Source organism: Arachis ipaensis, chromosome B2 (assembly GCF_059453495.1).
Source record: "Arachis ipaensis isolate K30076 ecotype BB chromosome B2, ASM5945349v1, whole genome shotgun sequence".
Taxonomy (NCBI): domain Eukaryota; kingdom Viridiplantae; phylum Streptophyta; class Magnoliopsida; order Fabales; family Fabaceae; genus Arachis; species Arachis ipaensis.
Window position 1 is genome coordinate 97,556,039 of NC_142437.1, and position 17,295 is coordinate 97,573,333.

General features: G+C 39.2%; 2 long non-coding RNA genes across 2 annotated transcripts; both read right to left on the bottom strand.

Moving 5' to 3' along the window:
- Nucleotides 1–1,599: 1,599 nt before the first annotated feature.
- LOC148574949 (uncharacterized) lies at nt 1,600–2,236 on the bottom strand. Its single transcript, XR_015905245.1, has 3 exons — nt 2,122–2,236; nt 1,871–2,014; nt 1,600–1,794 (listed from the first exon to the last, which is right to left on the bottom strand). It is a non-coding gene; the product is annotated as an uncharacterized LOC148574949 (long non-coding RNA).
- Nucleotides 2,237–2,826: 590 nt separating this feature from the next.
- Nucleotides 2,827–3,458, bottom strand: LOC107627479 (uncharacterized). The gene is made up of 3 exons (XR_015905244.1): nt 3,214–3,458; nt 3,069–3,118; nt 2,827–2,973 (listed from the first exon to the last, which is right to left on the bottom strand). It is a non-coding gene; the product is annotated as an uncharacterized LOC107627479 (long non-coding RNA).
- Nucleotides 3,459–17,295: the final 13,837 nt, after the last annotated feature.

Sequence of the window (17,295 nt, forward strand, 5' to 3'; positions counted from 1 at the left end):
GTCACAACTTCGATACAACTAACCAGCAAGTGCACTGGGTCGTCCAAGTAATACCTTACGTGAGTAAGGGTCGAATCCCACGGAGATTGTTGGTATGAAGCAAGCTATGGTCACCTTGTAAATCTCAGTCAGGCAGATATAAATGGATAATGGTGTTTTCGAATATTAATTAATAAAATAGGGATAGAGATACTTATGTAATTCATTGGTGAGAATTTCAGATAAGCGAATGGAGATGCTTTTCGTTCCTCTGAACCTCTGCTCTCCTGCTATCTTCATCCAGTCAGTCTTACTCCTTTCCATGGCTGGCTGTATGCAAGGGCATCACCGTTGTCAGTGGCTACATCCCCTCCTCTCAGTGAATAATATGCTCACGCACCCTGTCACGGCACGGCTATTCATCTGTCGGTTCTCGATCATGCTGGAATAGGATTCACCCTCCTTTTGCGTCTGTCACTAACGCCCAGCACTCGCGAGTTTGAAGCTCGTCACAGTCATTCAATCATTGAATCCTACTCGGAATACCACAGACAAGGTTTAGACTTTCCGGATTCTCTTGAATGCCGCCATCATTCTAGCTTACGCCACGAAGATTCTGGTTAGGAGATCTAAGAGATACTCATTCTAGCTTATTTCATGTAGAACAGAAGTGTTTGTCAGGCACGCGTTCATAAGGGAGAAGGATGATGAGCGTCACACATAATCATCACCTTCATCACGTTCTTGGGTGCGAATGGATATCTTAGAAGAGAAATAAGAAGAATTGAATAGAAAACAGTAGTACTTTGCATTAATCTTTGAGGGACAGCAGAGCTCCACACCTTAATCTATGGAGTGTAGAAACTCTACCGTAAAAAAATACATAAGTGAAGGTCCAGGCATGGCCGAGATGGCCAGCCCCCAAAACGTGATCACAGGATCAAAATATAATCCCAAGATGCCTAATACAATAGTAAGAGGTCCTATTTATAATAAACTAGCTACTAGGGTTTACATGAGTAAGTAATTGATGTACAAATCCACTTCTGGGGCCCACTTGGTGTGTGCTTGGGCTTGGGCTTGAGTGTTGCACGTGTAGAGGTCCTTTCTGGAGTTGAACGCCAGCTTTTGTGCCAGTTTGGGCGTTCAACTCTGGTTTTGGCTCCTTTTCTGGCGCTGGACGCCAGATTTGGGTAGAAGGCTGACGTTGAACGCCAGTTTACGTCGTCAATTCGTGGCCAAAGTATGGACAATTATATATTACTGGAAAGCCCTGGATGTCTACTTTCCAACGCAATTGGAAGCGCGCCATTTCGAGTTCTGTAGCTCCAGAAAATCCACTTTGAGTGCAGGGAGGTCAGAATCCAACAGCATCAGCAGTCCTTCTTCAACCTCTGAATCTGATTTCTGCTCAAGTCCCTCAATTTCAGCCAGAAAATACCTGAAATCACAGAAAAACACACAAACTCATAGTAAAGTCCAGAAATGTGAATTTAACATAAAATCTATTAAAAACATCCCTAAAAGTAACTAGATTCTACTAAAAACATACTAAAAACAATGTCAAAAAGCGTATAAATTATCCGCTCATCACTCCTACACAAGGCTTACAATGTCCTCTTCAGTGATGTCTTGTGAGAGGGTTGACAAATGGATCATCTTGGTTGGCGAGCAGCAATACCGGTAGTTTTTAGCAGCATTGCGATTGAACCGGTTGAGATTTGAATTCACATACTCGTGTGTTTCGGCACCTTGGGTTATATTCGGATGCTTCGAGAAGTTGACCTCCAATCGCTTCCCGAACAACATAGCTCCCTACATTGGAGAGATAGTATTAACCATAAAAATCACAAGAACCTCTAGTAAAGATATAAGCACCTAAGTAACAAACCTAAAGAAAATGTACTGCCAATTCGGCTTGGAAACCATCCCCCATTTGGATAAGCGCATGATCTGGTTTGTTCCTAAGAAGTTTGATTCTGACAATGTTCCCATAAATGGTGAACAAGTTGAACAGTTTATCTTCATCTATTCTCTGAATTTTAAACAGAGTTTGAGCCAACTTTAAAGAAAAAAGGGGGAAAAGAGGAGAGAGAGAGAACTTTATAGCAGAACGCAGAAATTTCAGGACAACATGCTTACATCAGGATTGAGATTTGCAACAAGAATTGTACACCTGTCGTTTGTTCCGGTTACCCCAGGAGGCAAGCCTCCCCCAAAGGCAGCTGCAATTGCTGCAGCATTGGCCATTTATAAAATTCAAAACAAATTGGTAAAAACTCAAATTAATAATAGTTTCAAGATCAGAAAACTCAATCTCCAAAATCAGTTACGAATAATCCAGCAAGCCTGGTGTTTAGTACATTCACCAATGTTTCTTCAAATGCAAAATTAAATAAAAAAAGGAGACATAAACCATTAGGCATTTCAAATGCTACTTTGCATGAAATGCCAAAAGGATAATGACTTCCTCATATATTCAATAGTGCATCAAAATTACCAAATAGTGACTTTGACTTGGCTTGAAAGGTACCCCACCTGTGAATATCCTCCAGCTATGAAAAAAGAGAAAAAGATAATACAAACACGACAAACCAACCAAAGCAACTTAAAAGGTTTAGCACCTCCTCTACCTCCAGAACCTTGAACACCATACATGCTCCTTGCATCACCATATCCAGGCTATTTCGTAGAAGATGAAGGAAGAAAAATATATTAGAATGGGCTCTTCAAAAGATTAACAAGAAATTTTGGTTGATAAATAGATAAAGAAAAGAGTCACGCAGAGCATACTTGTGAAGATCGGCCTTTCTGCTCTGTTGGAAGATTTGGGTTTGTGAAGTCCCTGCGGAACATTATTAAAAATCACAGAAACAATGAATACGAAATGTAAATAAAAGATATTGAAGTAGGAAAATTAAATGTTAAAAAAGAAAGAACCAACAAAATCTCCTTGATCGATCATTGTTGTAGTTCACTTGTAATTCATCAAGGCTGCAATTAACAATGAATTTAACATCCAAAAGTAGTAAGTTTTAGAACCCAGAAACCAATTAATGATGAAATTGCTTCAGATAAATTTAACCTACTTCGAGAACTGAATGTCCAGTTGACAGCAACCATCATATATGTTGCGTCCCTAGAATTTTTCAGAAATATAACCACAATATTAGCAAGGCAATATCAGAATTAACAAGCTGATTAGTGCCTAGCTCCTAGTAAATTGTAAACAACCTGAAGTGTACTTCTAGTGGTAACAGCACTTTGACGTGATTGATACTGGATGAGAGCCTGAAAGCCTACACAGTTTTGTAAATACATGATGAAATTTACAGTAGAATACACAAAAAAGCTAAAAATAAAATAAATTTGCAGAAGCATAAAAAATTTGCTAATATTAATGAACAATCTTCCATCATTTTCCAATGACCTACAAAAAAGAACAACCAAAGTATTCATCTATTCCAAAGTACCATTCCCTCATCCACCGAGTTAAAGCCCAAGGCAAAAGAAAAGAGTGGAAAAGTGAATAGGTAAAAGAAATAAAGAGAGGGAGAATCCAAGAGAATCTAACCAGCAGACTTCTGAAACGTTACAATCTTTTCAACATAGCAATAAAATCACAACGACAATAAAATCACAACGATAATAGCAACTTAACCACCAAGATTTAATTGGTGAAGGCTGCAAAAGTAAGGAGACAGGGAAACACCAAGATTTTATCAAGTGTTGATGCAGCGTCTTGCGCGGCGGCGGTGGCGTCTTGCGCGGCGGTGGGCGCAAGTTGCGATAGCGAGGGGAAGAGGAAGTTATTGAGATTTGGAGTAGGAGAAGAGGGAGAGAGAGAGACAGGGATTGAAAATCCTAGCAGAAATTGATAAAGAGAGCAAAACCCTAGCAGACTTCTTTTTTTTAAATGCCTTTGAATCTGAAAATGAAAGAGAAAGGGGACAAAGTTAAAAACCAATAATTTGAGGGGTCAAAATCTAATTAGTAAATTTTTCAAAAAAAAAACGAGGTATATTTTGTAATTATTTTTATGATGGTTAATGATAAACCTACAAAAATGTAGGAGCAAGGAATCCATGGCCTATTAATTGAGGTTTACGAAGTGTAACACCCTAATATTCAAATCCTTATGCTCGAGTCATAAGTCAATGATATTACGGTGGTACGACTCTCAGGTGGATTTTTAATATATAAATATAGGTAATTTTCGAAAGGAGTATTAATCGAGAAGCCTGAAAAGAATAGAAATAAAATCGCGAAGACGTATCACTCACGTTTCGACAACGAAAAGTTAAACTGCTAAGCCGAACGCAATATATGGACAAGGCATAAAGGAGATTAAGAGATAGATAACAGATAGATATTTATAGCATAAGTAAATAGCCACTAGTCGCGACCCGCGAAGTTTAGGCCGGCTAGGGTACAGTATGAAAGTAGATGACAACAATATATCCTAATCTCTCCCAAAGGAAACATAAGAGCCTCTATAGGCAAGTTCCAAAAGAGTTCAATATATAATATAATCTTTTCAAAACAAAGGTGTTGAGATTCTAAGCAAAACACAAAGTAGAGAAAATAAATATCTTCGCCGTCTCTCAGACGAACCACAGCTCACTTCTGAGCACCTGGACCTGTATCTGAAAAACAAGAGATATATACGGAATGAGAACCCCGGGCCCATGGGTTCCCAGTACGGTAAAAGTGCCAAATAAATTCAATGTACTGCAATAAAAACTCACTAAGCATCCTAAACTTCTTCACCAATTATTCATCCTAGGTTCTCGCTAATCCATGAATAGGCAACTGTCATAAGGGAGTGCTAAATTCAATTCATGTTTCACATGTTTCCCAACTCGCTGACTCTTCCACGAATCAAACTCGGAATTATAAGCAAAACCATCACCAGTTGTTCTGCCTCAGCAATTCTATATCAATACATCATACACTCGCCTGGAGCTAGTGAAACCACATCACTGCGTCTACCCAGGGAGCTCCAGTTATCTCATTCAATAATCATCATCATCATGCAATCGCATCATCAATTCATCCCATCAAGAACAGCCCTCACACCCACCGACACCAGCATGAGGGGCCTCTCAGTTGTACAAACACAAGCAATACAGGCAAGTAATACACAAATATGGCACAAGTAGAACAAGTAGCATATAGTTAGGTAACATGGCATATATGATGTAGAAATCCAAAACAAATGGCAAACCCAAACAATTCAAACATATGCAAATGATGAATGCCTGCCCTATGGCTGATGATATCATCTGTCGGTTATATAGCCAACCCGACATGTCCTGGTAGCTAACCATTGGACAGAAACACCCATTGCGGAGCAAGTAGGTTTGAGCTACAACCCCCTTGCTACTACCCGCTCAACCCAGAGCCAGTGGAATAACCACTACTGCGGCTACTACCCAGGCGGGTGTTTAAAAGCTCAACCTGGAGCGAGTGGATTCACCACTACTGCCGCTACTACCCAGGCGTCACAATCTCTGACCTGGAGCAAGTGGGACGAACCACAACCCTTGCTACTACCCAGGGTCTCAATCTCTGTCCTGGAGCAAGTGGGACGAACCACAACCCTTGCTACTACCCAGGATCTCAAAACATACCTTCGTTCAGTTTCGAAGTAATCATCACTATTATCAAATCTCAAACATTAACCTGGAGCAAGCGGGACGAACCACAACCCTTGCTACTACCCAGGATCTCAAAACATACATGTATTCAAAACTCCATAATTAAACTCATTTATCATAAACATCCTTTCCCGTCTCATACCCGGAGCAAGTGGACAACGCCACTGCCTACTACCCGGGGTCACACATCACATTTCAACCTTTTTCATTGTTATCCGTGTAACACATTCATTCATTAATCATATATGCATTTATACTCAGCCATAAACAATAATGGCTTTGCCCCGGCAATAACTCAGCCATCCGGCCCATGGTTCAATCAAGAACCGGCCATTTATCAACAAATATAGCCCTTCGGCTCATGGCATACACGGTACTCCCACCGTCATCCTCCATATCCCATATAATCATCCTTGATCATCATTGATCATAACTTTTTCCCTTGCTTCACTCGCAAGTTACCACATCCCCTAGCTCCTATCTCATTGCTAGGCATATCATAATGATTTAATACATAAGGGGTGAGATCAGAGGCTTAGAAGTATGAGATTTGGCTTTTAAAACTCAAAAATCAACTTTGGCATGAAAATAGGGCCACGCGTACGCGCACTCCACGCGCACGCGCGGATGGCCAAAAACTCATCGACGCGCAAACGTTATACGCGCGAACGCGCGGGTTGAAAAATATCCAAACGGCGCGCAAGCGTCAGCCACGCGTACGCGTGGGTGCTCTTGCGCCCAGGCACAAAACTGGCACAACTCTGGCACAACTCTCTAGAAAATAGCTGGGCATTGGGTGCAGCGCATCGACGCGCACGCGTGGATGGTGCCTTCTTGAAGAACGACGCGTACGCGCCAAGTGCGTCTACGCGTGGAGGGTCATTCTGCTAAAAATTTTCTAAGTTAAAAGCTGCAGAATTTACAGATTCAACCCCCAATCTTCCGATGGACATAACTTTCTCATTTTAAATCATTTTTCACCCGTTCTTTGAACGGCATGGACATCCCGGATCCAATTTCATTTCTAAACAGATTTGGCACAAAACAGAGATCCGTAGTCCAAGTTATGTCCCATCAAAGTGTGCCCAAAAACCATGTTTTCATACAAAACCACAAGGTGCCATTTTCAAAACAAGCCATTTTCAACTCTTTTCAAAATCAACCAAAACATGCCAATTTCAACCCTTTTTGAAATCAATCAAAATGTACCAAAATTCACATCAAGCCATCCTCAACTCACACATTGACACTTTACCAAAAATTCCCAAAACCACATCCAACCATTTTAACACTTCTCAATCAAATGGCTAAAGGACAAACACAATATCATGTCATACATCCTTCTTCATCCCAATTTCCAATAATACCATTTCCAATCAACCATCATTATACATAATCAATATCATACTCACTATCACGTGATTTCACCCACAAATCAACCTTAATCATTCCCCAAGCATATATCACAACATACATATCTCTAATGCATCATCATACCATCAAGGCATCAATAATCATAATCACATATATGATCACATAATATATCTCAACCGAACCAAACATACCTCATCTACATAAATTCACCCAAAATTACCAAATTCCACAATTCAACTTCTCAAACCTTATTATTCAATAACCAACCTAATCATTCATATATTCATTATCTGAAATTCATCCAATCACTTGTGCCATCATACAATGCACACATCGACTTACCTTTCTTACCTCTTTCCGGCCTCCGGCCCAAAATTCACGGCCTCCGGCCCAATTTTCACGGCCTCCGGCCCAATTTTCACAATTTAAATGCATAAACCACAAAATCAATACTCATTACCCAGTACATCAAATTCTCAATACACCAAGCATACAAGGTCACACAATTCTCAACCCAATCATTAATTCACGTTACATATCAACTATGCATATTAGCACCAACCATTTACATAATCCAAACTTAATCCTAGGGGCATCTAGCCTAGGAATTCTCATCACAACACATGGTACTTAAATGAAACTTATACCGTACCTCTTGTAGCCAAACCAATTGAGCCTCTTCTTTGGAATTCTTCACCAACCTTAGCTCCAAGCCTTACCAAAGCTCCTCAAGCAATATCAATCTCCCAATTGTGCACCAACATCACCAAATACACTAACATAACCAATATCACATACATACATCAACTTAGGGCTCATAAAAATGACAAATTACAAGGGTTTGAGCACTTCTTACCTCAGTTCATATGAAGTAGGGATAGAACCCACTTAGAATCCATGTTGGAGTATCCCTAAATACCCAAAATCATAAGATTTCAACACTAACTACCCAAAAACGTGTAACAGTGGGGAATTTCGAAAACTGGGCAGAGATGAATGGAATACTCACCACCAAACTTAGATAGAATTGTAGAGGATGAGAAGAGTGACGCGTGGCCGCAAACGGCTCGTCAATCGGAGCTCCGTAGCTCAAGTTATGGTGGTTTGAAGATCAAAGAGAGTTAGGTTTTCTCTCTTCTCTTCTCTCTTCTCAAATCAGCGCCCCAACCCTTCTTTTTAGGGTAAAATGAGCTGAAATGCTCACAACTAATGTTTATATATGTTGGGTCTTGGGCCCATTTAGGCCCGGTTCACTTATTTTTGCCCATTGGCCCAATTTTGGGCCAAAACCTTTAAGATTAGCGCTCTAAATCGCACTTTAAATATTTCTACCTTCCCTAATTATAATTCCTCATTTCTTAATCCTACTTACTCATAATCAATTTTCTCAGCTGCAGTACCAGACAGGTCTCAGCCGGTACTGCCGGTCAAAATTCCACTGCGCGCTTTTACGCAGAAAACTATGTCTTCCGACTCGGAAAAATTCACTGAATCCAAATATCATATTTAAATCATCAAATTCCAATTGCCAAATCTTTCAACCGTATTCGCTCCTATTTAACCTATTATTTAATTAATTTCGGTTAGACCGGGTATTACATTCTACCCCTCTAACAGAAATTTTCGCCCTCGAAAATTCCATCCATCACTACGAGTACGCGCACGTAGTTTGCCTTTATATCCAACACATAACAGATCCAAGGTCTTTTTACTCTGCACGCTTCCGTTGTCGCGCTCTGATTTCTCTATCCCTGAGGGTCTCGGTCGTTCGTTCAACGCCGACCAACAGCCTCGTTCCTTACTTTTATCGTCTCATCAACTCACACCTTATTAAATCTCGAATCATGTCATCAATAAGATTGCCATCATCGTTAATCATAGCCATTATCCCACATCACTATAATCAATCAAAGCTTTCTTCGTTTTTAGAATTCAATGAGTTTGGACTAACAAGCTGACAAACCCTTAAGAATCCGCTTTCCTTTAATAATCTATATAAAGCTTTCGAGACACATCTCTTTTGTTGAAGTTACTCAGATCAAAAATCATTTTCAAAAATATAACCAACACTCCTTCAAATTCTTGGGAAAATTTTTTCAGCAGCACCTCCCTAAAAATTGGAGTTTACCACCCGTCACGGGTTCCCTTAAACCAATCTCAGTACCGCATCAACATTTCAATTTAATGGTTTTCACATTCGTCTTTCAAAACCAATCATTATAAATCCCAAACTAAATCCAAGGTCACTATGACCAAACATCATAGTACTCATCTCTCAAACACGACAACTTGCACTCTCTCATAATCTAAATCAGATTACGCATCAATGATAATTTCCTCATCCGTTTCAGAACCATCAAGGCTCACAGTCACAATTAATTCCAATTATCTAGAATCATTATATGCATAAGCTCACTAAATTTTTAAGTACTCAAAGCATAAAGCATTTCTAATCATACCCCACTTTTCCTTATTATTACCATACTATGCTAATGCTTTAGCAAGCTTCCGCTATGCCACTTTGATTTCTCGTCAAGTATTAGTTCCATCACTTATTTCCTCAAGTACTCAACCACAACTTAGCATGACTGGCATTTCAAATCAACGTTTCCAAATCCATCATTTAGGACCGTACCATTCCTTATCTATTTAAATCAAAGGAACTAAAAGTCACAGGTTCAATCCATTTCACCAAGAATCCAGAAATCAACCAACTACATAACAAACACAACACATCATTCTCAATAGAAAATCATTTACATCTCAGGCATTTATCCATTTGTATTAAGGTAAATCCTTACTCGGACCATCTGGTTTGCTTCTCAGTCTAATATTAAGCTTGACATTCCCAGTTTTACTGTACAGGCGGTATTATAAAATCACGCACTGTCCTTTAAGCCTGATTATTGCAATTACCTCAATCTTACTGTTGCAATCGGCCCGCATCCTAACTCTTTCCTTGTTGGAAATTTCTTGATACATGCCCTGGTAACCCGCACTTGTAACATACACCTAACCCCAATCGGCACGGCCTATATGGGTGATGACTTCCACATCTCTGACAACTCGAAACATCAGAAGCAGCCACTGCCCGTTTTCCCTTACCGTTTCTTTGGGACTCCTCACTCTTCGCAAAGTTATTCCGTCCTTGGGGAAAGTGTTGTACATATCCTCTCCCCTTAAACTCTTGACCCCTTGTTGGGTATTCTTGATTGTGCTCCCTGCGGTGGGACTCCCGACGGTCATTCTTCGCCTCAACAGCCTTCCTCACACATTCTTCAGCAATACGGCTCTTGTTTACTAACTCTGAAAAAGTTCGGATCTCCATTGGTCCCACTGAACTTAAGATGTCGCTCCGGAGCCCTCCTTCATACTTAATGCATTTCCATTCCTCGAAGCCTCCCGGAGCTCCTTGACACATGCGGAAAAACCTGAATAGCTCCTCAAATTTGTCTGTATACTCAGATACGGACATAGCACCTTGCTTTAGCTGCAGTAACTCCAATTCCTTGGCTGTCCTGGCGGAATTCGGAAAGTACTCCTTATAGAATTCCACCTGGAAAGCATCCCAAGTGATATGATCATTCCCCTGTTGCAGGAGACGTCGAGCCCCTTGCCACCAATGCGATGCTTCCTCCGTGAGTAGATAGGTAGCAAATTCAACACGCTGCTCTTCAGGCACCAACTGCGCTTGCAGTGCTCGCTCCATGGCCTGAAACCAAGTATTAGCTTCAGTCGGATTGGTGGTTCCCTTGAACTTAGGTGGATTAACCTTTAAGAAGGTTGCCAGTGTCATCGGGCCCTAAATTTCCCTTCCGCCATTGCCATTATTGTTCATCTGTTGCCCAAGAGCCTCCGCAGTGGCCTGCATAGCAGCAACCATATTCTCCAACACCACCATAAGGTTTACCGGGTTATTCGGGTTGATTTCCGGTTCCTGCGCATTACTACGATCTCTTTCACGTCCCCAACCGGGTCCACGAGGTGCCATCTGGTTCCTATACATACCAAACAATCGATATCAAGTTGATCAGTCTCAATATCGGAAGTATAGTGCTTTAAAGTACCAAAGGTACACTCATGGACTTCATGCTAGATGTATCAGTTAGATACCCTAACTAGCACAAGCACAGACTCAGAGTATGCATTGAAGCATAAGCAGTTCCATCCCTCAGGCTCACGAGGACGAACTGCTCTGATACCATAATGTAACACCCTAATATTCAAATCCTTATGCTCGAGTCATAAGTCAATGATATTACGGTGGTACGACTCTCAGGTGGATTTTTAATATATAAATATAGGTAATTTTCGAAAGGAGTATTAATCGAGAAGCCTGAAAAGAATAGAAATAAAATCGCGAAGACGTATCACTCACGTTTCGACAACAAAAAGTTAAACTGCTAAGCCGAACGCAATATATGGACAAGGCATAAAGGAGATTAAGAGATAGATAACAGATAGATATTTATAGCATAAGTAAATAGCCACTAGTCGCGACCCGCGAAGTTTAGGCCGGCTAGGGTACAGTATGAAAGTAGATGACAACAATATATCCTAATCTCTCCCAAAGGAAACATAAGAGCCTCTATAGGCAAGTTCCAAAAGAGTTCAATACATAATATAATCTTTTCAAAACAAAGGTGGAGAGATTCTAAGCAAAACACAAAGTAGAGAAAATAAATATCTTCGTCGTCTCTCAGACGAACCACATCTCACTTCTGAGCACCTGGACCTGTATCTGAAAAACAAGAGATATATACGGAATGAGAACCCCGGGCCCATGGGTTCCCAGTACGGTAAAAGTGCCAAATAAATTCAATGTACTGCAATAAAAACTCACTAAGCATCCTAAACTTCTTCACCAATTATTCATCCTAGGTTCTCGCTAATCCATGAATAGGCAACTGTCATAAGGGAGTGCTAAATTCAATCCATGTTTCACATGTTTCCCAACTCGCTGACTTTTCCACGAATCAGACTCGGAATTATAAGCAAAACCATCACCAGTTGTTCTGCCTCAGCAATTCTATATCAATACATCATACTCTCGCCTGGAGCTAGTGAAACCACATCACTGCGTCTACCCAGGGAGCTCCAGTTATCTCATTCAATAATCATCATCATCATGCAATCGCATCATCAATTCATCCCATCAAGAACAGCCCTCACACCCACCGACACCAGCATGAGGGGCCTCTCAGTTGTACAAACACAAGCAATACAGGCAAGTAATACACAAATATGGCACAAGTAGAACAAGTAGCATATAGTTAGGTAACATGGCATATATGATGTAGAAATCCAAAACAAATGGCAAACCCAAACAATTCAAACATATGCAAATGATGAATGCCTGCCCTATGGCTGATGATATCATCTGTCGGTTATATAGCCAACCCGACATGTCCTGGTAGCTAACCATTGGACAGAAACACCCATTGCGGAGCAAGTAGGTTTGAGCTACAACCCCCTTGCTACTACCCGCTCAACCCAGAGCCAGTGGAATAACCACTACTGCGGCTACTACCCAGGCGGGTGTTTAAAAGCTCAACCTGGAGCGAGTGGATTCACCACTACTGCCGCTACTACCCAGGCGTCACAATCTCTGACCTGGAGCAAGTGGGACGAACCACAACCCTTGCTACTACCCAGGGTCTCAATCTCTGTCCTGGAGCAAGTGGGACGAACCACAACCCTTGCTACTACCCAGGATCTCAAAACATACCTTCGTTCAGTTTTGAAGTAATCATCACTATTATCAAATCTCAAACATTAACCTGGAGCAAGCGGGACGAACCACAACCCTTGCTACTACCCAGGATCTCAAAACATACATGTATTCAAAACTCCATAATTAAACTCATTTATCATAAACATCCTTTCCCGTCTCATACCCGGAGCAAGTGGACAACGCCACTGCCTACTACCCGGGGTCACACATCACATTTCAACCTTTTTCATTGTTATCCGTGTAACACATTCATTCATTAATCATATATGCATTTATACTCAGCCATAAACAATAATGGCTTTGCCGTAACCCGGCAATAACTCAGCCATCCGGCCCATGGTTCAATCAAGAACCGGCCATTTATCAACAAATATAGCCCTTCGGCTCATGGCATACACGGTACTCCCACCGTCATCCTCCATATCCCATATAATCATCCTTGATCATCATTGATCATAACTTTTTCCCTTGCTTCACTCGCAAGTTACCACATCCCCTAGCTCCTATCTCATTGCTAGGCATATCATAATGATTTAATACATAAGGGGTGAGATCAGAGGCTTAGAAGTATGAGATTTGGCTTTTAAAACTCAAAAATCAACTTTGGCATGAAAACAGGGCCACGCGTACGCGCACTCCACGCGCACGCGCGGATGGCCAAAAACTCATCGACACGCAAACGTTATACGTGCGAACGCGCGGGTTGAAAAATATCCAAACGGCGCGCAAGCGTCAGCCACGCGTACGCGTGGGTGCTCTTGCGCCCAGGCACAAAACTGGCACAACTCTGGCACAACTCTCTGGAAAATAGCTGGGCATTGGGTGCAGCGCATCGACGCGCACGCGTGGATGGTGCCTTCTTGAAGAACGACGCGTACGCGCCAAGTGCGTCTACGCGTGGAGGGTCATTCTGCTAAAAATTTTCTAAGTTAAAAGCTGCAGAATTTACAGATTCAACCCCCAATCTTCCGATGACATAACTTTCTCATTTTAAATCATTTTTCACCCGTTCTTCGAACGGCATGGACATCCCGGATCCAATTTCATTTCTAAACAGATTTGGCACAAAACAGAGATCCGTAGTCCAAGTTATGTCCCATCAAAGTGTGCCAAAAAACCATGTTTTCATACAAAACCACAAGGTGCCATTTTCAAAACAAGCCATTTTCAACTCTTTTCAAAATCAACCAAAACATGCCAATTTTAACCCTTTTTGAAATCAATCAAAATGTACCAAAATTCACATCAAGCCATCCTCAACTCACACATTGACACTTTACCAAAAATTCCCAAAACCACATCCAACCATTTTAACACTTCTCAATCAAATGGCTAAAGGACAAACACAATATCATGTCATACATCCTTCCTCATCCCAATTTTCAATAATACCATTTCCAATCAACCATCATTATACATAATCAATATCATACTCACTATCACGTGATTTCACCCACAAATCAACCTTAATCATTCCCCAAGCATATATCACAACATACATATCTCTAATGCATCATCATACCATCAAGGCATCAATAATCATAATCACATATATGATCACATAATATATCTCAACCGAACCAAACATACCTCATCTACATAAATTCACCCAAAATTACCAAATTCCACAATTCAACTTCTCAAACCTTATTATTCAATAACCAACCTAATCATTCATATATTCATTATCTGAAATTCATCCAATCACTTGTGCCATCATACAATGCACACATCGACTTACCTTTCTTACCTCTTTCCGGCCTCCGGCCCAAAATTCACGGCCTCCGGCCCAATTTTCACGGCCTCCGGCCCAATTTTCACAATTTAAATGCATAAACCACAAAATCAATACTCATTACCCAGTACATCAAATTCTCAATACACCAAGCATACAAGGTCACACAATTCTCAACCCAATCATTAATTCACGTTACATATCAACTATGCATATTAGCACCAACCATTTACATAATCCAAACTTAATCCTAGGGGCATCTAGCCTAGGAATTCTCATCACAACACATGGTACTTAAATGAAACTTAAACCGTACCTCTTGTAGCCAAACCAATTGAGCCTCTTCTTTGGAATTCTTCACCAACTTTAGCTCCAAGCCTTACCAAAGCTCCTCAAGTAATATCAATCTCCCAATTGTGCACCAACATCACCAAATACACTAACATAACCAATATCACATACATACATCAACTTAGGGCTCATAAAAATGACAAATTACAAGGGTTTGAGCACTTCTTACCTCAGTTCATATGAAGTAGGGATAGAACCCACTTAGAATCCATGTTGGAGTATCCCTAAACACCCAAAATCATAAGATTTCAACACTAACTACCCAAAAACGTATAACAGTGGGGAATTTCGAAAACTGGGCAGAGATGAATGGAATACTCACCACCAAACTTAGATATAATTGTAGAGGATGAGAAGAGTGACGCGTGGCTGCAAACGGCTCGTCAATCGGAGCTCCGTAGCTCAAGTTATGGTGGTTTGAAGATCAAAGAGAGTTAGGTTTTTTCTCTTCTCTTCTCTCTTCTCAAATCAGCGCCTCAACCCTTCTTTTTAGGGTAAAATGAGCTGAAATGCTCACAACTAATGTTTATATATGTTGGGTCTTGGGCCCACTTAGGCCCGGTTCACTTATTTTTGCCTATTGGCCCAATTTTGGGCCAAAACCTTTAAGATTAGCGCTCTAAATCGCACTTTAAATATTTCTACCTTCCCTAATTATAATTCCTCATTTCTTAATCCTACTTACTCATAATCAATTTTCTCAGCTGCAGTACCAGACAGGTCTCAGCCGGTACTGCCGGTCAAAATTCCACTGCGCGCTTTTACGCAGAAAACTATGTCTTCCGACTCGGAAAAATTCACTGAATCCAAATATCATATTTAAATCATCAAATTCCAATTGCCAAATCTTTCAACCGTATTCGCTCCTATTTAACCTATTATTTAATTAATTTCGGTTAGACCGGGTATTACACGAAGCAAACCAGAACGATAAATCTAAAAATTTTCTCTCTCTCTTTATATAGTGTTTCACCTTAAGTAACTCTTTTTTATGGATAGTATTCAAATGATGAACAAAATAATAAGAAGATTCTTATTAGATTATGAAAATTAATCTCATCCTTATAATACGATGGCATTATTTCAGAACATATAAAATGAAATAATAAATTATAGTTTAATTGATGTGCATAATAAAATAAATATAAAACTTATAAAATAGCAGTCAAATGTGGATAGCAATGGTTGCCTTCTGTCTTAAGGTACTATATTAACTGCGACTTAAATTTATAATTATTAGTTAAAAAACTTATAATTATGTACTATTTTTTATTATTTTAGTTGAAAATAATATATTTTGATATTATTTTTTAGGATTATTGACATCAAATTTGATAATTTCAAAAAATTTTAAATACTTTATGTCTTAAAGACAATATATAAAGGGAGTAGGGAAGTTTGGTGTCCAATTTCTGCTTTCCCATCTTAACCCTATTAATAAAGAGTAACTGATGTATCCTTTTATTTCGAATAAGGTCAAAAAAGTAAATTATCAATTAACTTTTTTTTCATTCATATTGCGGTTACTTTTCCATTCCACGCATAACTTTCCATCACTTTGTCTTCCTTCTTATTCCATTTTCTTCTTTCAGGTATTTGTCTACTTTTATTATTTTTTTTATTTCTTTGTATCTTTTTCTCTTTATTAAATTAATTATGTATTACTTTTATTTTTTTTTCTAAAAAATTGCAAGAAAAAAATGATTCATAATTAACCATACGAAAAATTTTTCCATTTTTATGATAACTATAAGAAAAGTGGTTATAACTTTTTAACAATTTGTGGTAGTATAAAAGATTATTTATACTGGATTAAAACACAGTCAAAGAAAAATTGAGAATAGATAGAGTATATATTTTTTTGCATTCATATGGTTTACATAAAAAATTAAGAATTGAACGATTTTTAAGAAAAAAAAAGTATACTTTAGAAGGGAGGAAGACAAGAAAAAAATCTTAATTTATATGGTTTAGTACTCACTACGTACTCTGTGATACACTGTACTCTGACTTGCAATTCGACCTCAATTTTTAACAAACATAAATAGAGAATTCATTATATGCATACATGCATTTTTTTAAAGATGATATTATAAAATAATAAATTAAATTTTTTATTTATAATATTATTTAATTGGTATATATCTAACTTTTTCTTTCTCATTCTTTTTACTATTTCAACTCTTAGAATTTACAATTATTTTTTATTTTTTTTATTCTTCCGTAATTACTTATTGACTATCCTAATGTTTATACTTATCTTCACATAATATTTTATGTACCTGTTGATTCACATAAGATTTTTGAATTTTTTTAGTTATTTTTAAAGTGTTATTCACTTTTAAATCTCGAATCACTGTGAGTGTGTTTGTGAAACACGTTGGAGAAGATAAGAGTGCGTTTCAGTGCTTTGAACGCTGTTCTTTGATTTTTGGCAACTTTTCTTCTTTAAACGCCAACGG